This window comes from Mus musculus, chromosome 11 (assembly GCF_000001635.26).
Source record: "Mus musculus strain C57BL/6J chromosome 11, GRCm38.p6 C57BL/6J".
NCBI lineage: Eukaryota > Metazoa > Chordata > Mammalia > Rodentia > Muridae > Mus > Mus musculus.
Genome location: NC_000077.6, coordinates 32,095,030 through 32,102,681, shown reverse-complemented (window position 1 = coordinate 32,102,681; position 7,652 = coordinate 32,095,030). Strand labels below are relative to the sequence as shown.

General features: G+C 44.4%; 1 long non-coding RNA gene across 1 annotated transcript; it reads left to right on the top strand.

The window, feature by feature from the left end:
- Positions 1–1,453: 1,453 nt before the first annotated feature.
- Positions 1,454–7,423, top strand: Gm12108 (predicted gene 12108). The gene is made up of 2 exons (NR_130637.1): positions 1,454–1,545; positions 4,925–7,423. It is a non-coding gene; the product is annotated as a predicted gene 12108 (long non-coding RNA).
- Positions 7,424–7,652: the final 229 nt, after the last annotated feature.

Here is a 7,652-nt window from a genome sequence, read left to right as displayed (position 1 = left end):
TGTCAGCAGTACTTCCGAATCAGGGTGGCTATGTTCTAGAGACAGTTCATCAACGCAAACAAGAGGTAGGCTGAAGTTTGCCCCTGTGACTGAGAGAAGGAAGCTGCATTGACGGACGGCCCATCCTTCTCTTTGTGTCAAACACTTTGCCCAACCATCTCCACTTATTTCCCCGACAGCCCTGAAGGCTGCTGTGATTTATCAGTATCTAAAGACTGGCAGAAGCGAGAGGGTGACAGGATGCACCCGGAGCATACAGCAGTGGTCGGTGGAGCAGGGTCCTTGAGCAGTGAAGAATTCCAAAGACCAGGCTCATAGGAGCTACAGAGTAGAGATGAGGAATGAAGCGATAAAGGCTGAAGGTGCAAGGACAATAATCATATTAAACAAACTGGATCAGTCTCTCTGGAAGGCAAATACCACATTTCCTTTGATTTGCACTTCCTAGATTTTGTATAGGCACACACACTCATGTGTGAGTGACATCAAAAATAAAAGCGAATCTCTGTAGAACAAAGGAGACCAGTGGGGCAGAGGAGAAGGGATTATCTTAGGGTCTCCTAAAGATAAGCAATAAAATCCCATGGCCAAAGCAACCTGGGGAGGAAAGGATTATTATACCTTATAGCTTATATGTCTAAACCCCAGAGAAGTCAGGGCAGAAACTCAGCGCAGGAGCTGGCGACGAGGCCATGGAGAGTGCTCCTTACTGGGTTGCTCCTCATGGCTTGCTCAGCCTGCTCTCTTATGCTATCTAGGACAGCATGAGACAGAAATGCCAGACAAAAGGAATTTAAAGGAAGAAGGATTTGATTTGGGTGACAGTGTGAGAGCATCGTTCATCATGGCCAGGAAGTCATGGTGACAGAGCGTGAGGAAGCAGGAGACTGTGCGTCTTCATTTAGGAGGCAAGAGTGCTAGGTCACTGTTCTTTTTCTTTAAGTCCACGATGGCAGTCCATGGTATCTGTTGTCTTTTGTGACGTCATTCTGATTTCACACTTTCCTAACACCACACTCAGATATAAAGTAAAAAGAATTAAGACTGGTTCATTTTTCCACCATTTCAAGTGAGCATAATCAGGGTCACCAAAAGTATTCACCCATTTTAAATTAGTTTTTAAAAATGTCTTTAGCTAAGGTCAAAAAATCATGAGTCAAAAGGAGATGGCTCTCCCTCCTGTTTCTCACACTGCACTGATGCATCTGTGAGCTGCCTAGGGTTGAAATGCAGGGGCTCTGGCTCACATTTGAAAACTTCTTCTCCAGCTTGAACTGCTGCAGACTGCTTTCTTATGCTAGGCAATGAGAACTTTAAATCTTCGACAGGGAGCTTTTTCTGCCAAGCATTTTCTGGATAAATTGATGTATGTGTCACAGAAATATGCAAAGACTCTTAAAGGGACAGGGAATGATGTATGTCCTTTGTTGCTAGTATGTGAATGCTGGAAATAACTTCTTGGATTTCTCTCCAGCAAAGGGCCCACACTGTGCTGTTCCTCTTAAGGCTGCTTTCTGAAGGGCTGTGCGTGGAAGTATGTGTGAGGTAAGACTTGCTCTCCATTCAGAATGATGAAATAGAAGCACCCACGGGTTCAATTCTTCTGGGAGAAGCAGTTTATGGATGCCCAAGTCTCCAGGGCCACGTGATTGCAAACATTTCTTTTGTGTATTTGTGTAGAGCTTGCTACATTGTTTCTACCTTCATGAACTCACCCCTCCTCCCCTGTGTTGGATGTGCTTGTTATTTCTGGGGGGAGGGGAGAAAGCGGCATCTTTTTCTTTAAAATCCAGGTTTAGGATTCTGGGAAACGTGTGGCAAGTTAATGTCTAGCAGACATTAGTTCTTGCAGAAATATGGTCTGCAAGGCAAAAAATCAAGTGCATTGACACCTCTGGAGAATGGTGAGAATAGATGCATTTGGAGGGAGAGTCAAGGTGGCGAAGGGACCAACGTACCAGGAGCACCTCACACTTGCAGCTTTGAGGATGAGTGGGGGATCTTACAAGGGGAAAGCAAAGAGAAAAGCCACTGTCTTCTTGAGGGACAAGAGTACAGTACCTAGAGAAGTCACAGAAGGAAGAGGGTGAGACAGAAAGGAAGAAGGAGATCTAGGCAAGAGGACCTGTATTCTGTGTGGAACCTTGCCCTAGCATCCAGGAGAGTTCCACACCAAGCATGCAGAGAGCAGAGTCAAAGTAGCTGACTAGGGATTAAACACTGACCTGAGAGTTTAGCTACACTGTACTAGAGGCAAGCCACTACTACAGCTTAAATGTTCCTAAAGGTCTGCTAGGACAATGCTGTCTTGGCCAAGAGCGTGTTTGTGAGCAATGCAGCAGACATTCCATTTCTGAAACATGTTAACAAATAGTTTCAGAATAAAGTGAAAGTAGCGAGTGTATGAAGAACCAGGAAGTGTGCCTTATTTTCGAAGGGAAAGAAAACTCAATAAAGAAATAGTTAACTCCCTTCTGACACTGCCAAGGCAATGAAATGTCCATTACGCAGGCAGAAAAGGTATCTGCAAGTCTCGGAGCTGGCAACAAACCTTTATCCAGAATACATTAAAAAAAAAAAAAAAACAAAAACCCTCAAAACTCAATAAGACAGGAGCAATGCAGAAGGAATGGACAGAAGGTTGAATAGGATCAAAGGTTATGCAAGCCGGTTGTGATGGTGTGTGGTTTAACCCCAGCACTGGGGAGGCAGGGACAAGTGGATCCCTGGGGCTCCCAGGTGAGCCAGCCACGCCTACTTGGGAAGCTCTAGGCCCAGTCTCTTTCTCATACACACAGCAGGTGGACAGCACCTCGGAAATGACACTCAAGGTTGTCTGTTACCCTCCAAACATGTGCATAGACAGGTGTACACACGCATGCAATCACATGCAGCTGCATACAGAGAGAAAGGAGATATGCAATGGCTATATCAAGGAAATACACTCAATGTCATCAATGCAAATTAAAGACATGATAAGAAACTACCGCCACACTAGAATAGCTATCTGTGATGGTTTGTATATGCTTGGTCCAGGGAGTGGCATTATTAGGTATAGCCTTGTTGAAGTGGGTATATCACTGTGGGCTTGGGCTTTAAGACCCTCATCCTAGCTAATTTGAAGCCAGTATTCTGCTAGCAACCTTCAGATGAAGATGCAGAACTCTCAGCTCCTGCTGCACTATGCCTGCCTGTTCCCAGCCTTGATGATAATGGACTGAACCTCTGAACCTGTAAGCCAGCCCCAATTAAATGTCCTTATAAGAGTTGCCTTGGTCAAGGTGTCTGTTCACAGCAGTAAAACCCTAACTAAGACAGGAACATAAAATGATTTTAAACTTATGGAGCAAACCGTTGGCAAGTTAGGGAGCAACTGAGATGTTCACAGACGACTGGCAGGAAAGCAAAATGGCATCGTCACTGAGGAAAGCAGCCTGGCGATGTCTTATGAAGTTTGTATTTGTCGCATGACCCAGGAAATCCTTCCCAGGTACTTGCTCAAATGAAGTGAGATGCATAAGCAAATATAATAGTGGTTTTATCTGCAATAAACAGAGTCTAGAAACAACTTTATGTTTTCTTCAACAGGTAAATGGATGCATTAACTTTGGCATAGCCGTAAAATGGAATACTGTATAGTATTAAAAAGGAAATAAATATTGATATACTGCTGAGGTTTAACTGTTGAGGATGATAAACCTCAAGTTCGTTCTGCTCAGCAGAAGAAACTGTAATTTCTTTCTATGTACTATCCCAGGATACACACAACAGCAAGGATAAAGACGATCTTCAGGTTGACAGATTCATTCTGTGTCAAGATCCTTTAAATATGACATTTTAAATGGGTATGATTTTTTTTTACGTAGATTTCGCTTTGATGAAATGGAATTTTAAATCCTGCTCCAATTTGGTCCCCACCAAGATTTCTGGGGCATCATGCATGCTTCCTCTAGACCCCACTGATGGATATATTATGTGGTTGACCCTGCTGGCATGTGGGTCTAACGTTCTTTGTTTTTCAAAGATTACTGTGTTTCATTGTTCTCCAACACTAGGCAGGAAGCCTAGAGTCCATCCCTACAACGAATACCTATTGTGGGCCTATTATGGACTCATGAGCAACTAAAAGTGTAGCTAGAGGGAAAGTTATAACCTGGGAGATGAATGATAGAAACTCTCTCAGCCTCAATTTCTTCATCTACAAAACAGAGGCAGTAACAGGGGTGGGCAGGAGATGGATGGATTGGTGGCTGGAAAGTGGATGGACGAAGGGTGAATAGAGAGATGCCGATGGAAGGATCAATGGGTGAATAGCTCGTATGCTGGTTAGTTTTTGTCAGCTTGACACAAACTGGAGTCACTTGGGAAGAGGGACTCTCCATTGAGAAAATACCCTTCTCAGATTAGCCTGTGGACAAGTCTTCGGTACTTTTCTTGATTGACGTGGGAGGTGTATGTATCCAATGTATGTGGTGCCACACCTAGGTAGATGGTCCTGGACTGTATAAACCAGGGAGAGCAAAGAAGCAAGTGGTATTCCTCCATAGTCTTTGCTTCAGTTCTTGTCTCTAAGTTCCTGCTTTGAGCTCTTGCCTTGGCTTCTCTTGATAATGGATAGTAGTCTATAAGCCAAACAAACCCTTTCTCTGAGTTGCTTTTGGTCCTGGTATTTACCAAGGTGACAGGGGCCAAGTAGGACTGTTGGGTTGGTAGATAGTGAGTGAATAGAAGGGTTGTGGATAAGGTAGATGGATGGATAGAGGAGGCAGGTTGGAGAGGGGGCAGGAGGATGGATGGGGGGATTTTATATGCTGTAAGCATGTTGTACTGTGTATGGTAGAAAGGAATGTCACGGACACTTGAAAATCCCTTACTATGTAGGCACTGCTAATGGTTTGTTTGTTCTAATTCATCTTTAACCTAGGTGGTGATTCGGGAGGAACACAGGGCTTAGTGGCCTTGGAAGAATGCAAAACCCTCGGTAAACAGAAATATGTTAATGAGGGAAAATTGCATGAGATATAAACACCCACAGCACGGATCTCAGAGATGAAGATGAACACCGGAGCAGAGGGAACTTTGGAATGACTGACTGCCTTCTTTCTCATCCACTATAAAGTGTCAAAGACAAAGTGGATATTTTAGGATATTGATCCTGCATCTTCCCAGACTGCTGCCTCTGAATGAAACACAACTTAGAGATTCGATTCTTGCCACTGATATTTGTGGTGATGGGCATTGTGAACTCTGGTACTTTTGTTACAGAGGGATGGAGGATGATGAGGGATGGATTGATAATTGGGGCATGGGTGAATGGATGGACATGGGAATGGTGAATGAATATATAGACGGCAGAGAATGGGTAGGGGATGGGGGTTATGGAGGTATGGACGGGGATGGATGGGAGGACCTACATTCATATGGATGGGTGACCACTCAAAGCAGAAAGCACACAGATGCGGACAGGAACCCTTTGTGCATCTTAGCAGTTGTGTAAACAGATGAATGGTGGGTATGTACAATGGTGGGTTTGCACTGACATCTTCAAGGTGGAAGTTCTTTGTGTAGGTTTTCTAATTTTACTCTCATGACTGTGTGTGTGTGGGAGGGGACTCTTTATAACACTATCTTTATGGAAACCAAGACTCAGAGAGGCCATATTAGGCTTTGCTACAAGGACTTCTATTGGGTTATGGATAATCACCGCATCTTGATAGTGGAATAGTCTTGATTCCTTTGGCATAACAAACAGTTCATGGAAAAACTCCAGTTTTCTCCAGAGTGTCAAGATTGATCATTTTCTGTGTATGCCTTGATGTGGGAAAGGTACAGGTAGTTGACTGATTTGCAGTTCCCACTGATCAGTGATGGAGGGAAGATTCACACCTGGACTGGTATCAGGGAAAGTCCCAGCTCCCAGGTCTCAGTTTTTGAAAGCAGGTAGCAGCCAACCACGACCATCCTGAGCTTTCCCACAGTTGGTAGGGAAGCTGCCGTTCATGCAACGTGTAGGTGTGGACATTGGTGCGTCCCTCATGCTCCACCCCAGACCTCTGACTCTCTGAGCTGTACCCAGGTTGTGTTGTCTCTGACTATGCAGAGCAGAGACACTGAGTTGGTATAGTCAGGCCTGTTCAGCCTGCATCCTGTGGGTGTGTACATAGGTGGCTACAGGAAGGGAAGGATAACTTACTTAAAACATTATCAGATTTCGCAATATTTTTTTGTAACTTGATTGCCTTGTTCTTGAATGTGAACTTTGTAGATAACAATATTGTGTCACGATGTCAAAAGGTTGGACATGCCTTTTGTCCATGCATGCAATGGGCCCTGTCCAGTAGAAGAACAGGATGCTGAAAGGTCTGTGGAAACGTGTCCTTCTAGAAGTATGGGGCAGTTTACAGGGCTTTGAACCTCTTGTTCAGCAGCCCCTTGTAGACTTTGTAATTAAATCCTTAGCCACCCTACAGTCTCTGCTTAAGTGACACTATTTTATCACGGTAAGATGGGCTGGCAGCTTTCTTCTCAGCCATGGTTACAGCAGCATCCCTCGGGGGTTATCCCACCTCTGAGGATTATGCTCAGCCTCAGCATCACTCAGTGGGAGTGGTTTGAGGCAGTGCAAGAACACACATGGGTTGACTCTGCTTCCAGAGATCTAGTGCCTGTCATGATGTTTCTTCTTTGGCATGGTGGCACTGAGGTTGGGGTTACCCCACTAGTGAAACCTCAGATTTCCCCATCTAGATACCCCACTGCTTCCTTTCATCCCACCGCAACAAAGACAATACTTTCATCTCTTCTGTGTAACAGAGCGTGAGGGGCATCCTTGCCACCTTTGCCTCAAACCACTTAGTTTTTTTGGATAATGGAAGACCATAGAAGAATTAAGGATCTCTTCCATATTTCTTCTCACCAGCAGGAAATCTGGTAGACCAGTATGGATAACTCAGCTGGGTGTCTGCTTCTGGGGGATCGCCTTTTTTCAGATCCAGAATCTGTCTGTCTGTCTATCTACTTATATTATGAATGCTAACTATGTTCCTCCCAAAACTGCCTGCACGAGTGTCTGCATGTAGCTTCTAGGAACCTGCCTCATTTGGTTTTGATTGGTAAATAAAGATGCCAACAACCAATAGCTGTGAGGACAGACAGAGGCTGGACTTTAGGATTCTTGGGCTTGGGACCATGAGGAAGAAGGAGAGATCTGCCATGCTGGAAGGATGTGTAGGAGAGGAGAGATGCCATGCCTGAGAATAAAGCAGGACAGAGAGGCATAGAATCTAGAGCAGCCAAGATAGAACATAGAACTTGGTAAGTAATAACTTGGAATTATCAGTGCGGGGTAGATTCTACCAGCAGTAGATGTTAGGTGGTGGCCTAGCTATTGTGCCGTTTAAGGAATATTAAAATATAAAGACTGCGTGTGTGTCTTTCATTTAGGAACATAATTGGGGCAGGTAGTAACCACTCCGTGTCGGGATTTATTAATTAAATATTAAATTCTACATATGTATGTATATGTATACACGAACACACAGAGACACACAGACACACAGAGACACAGAGACACAGACTCAGACTCAGACACAGACACACACAGACACACACACACAGACACACAGACACACACACACACACACACACACACA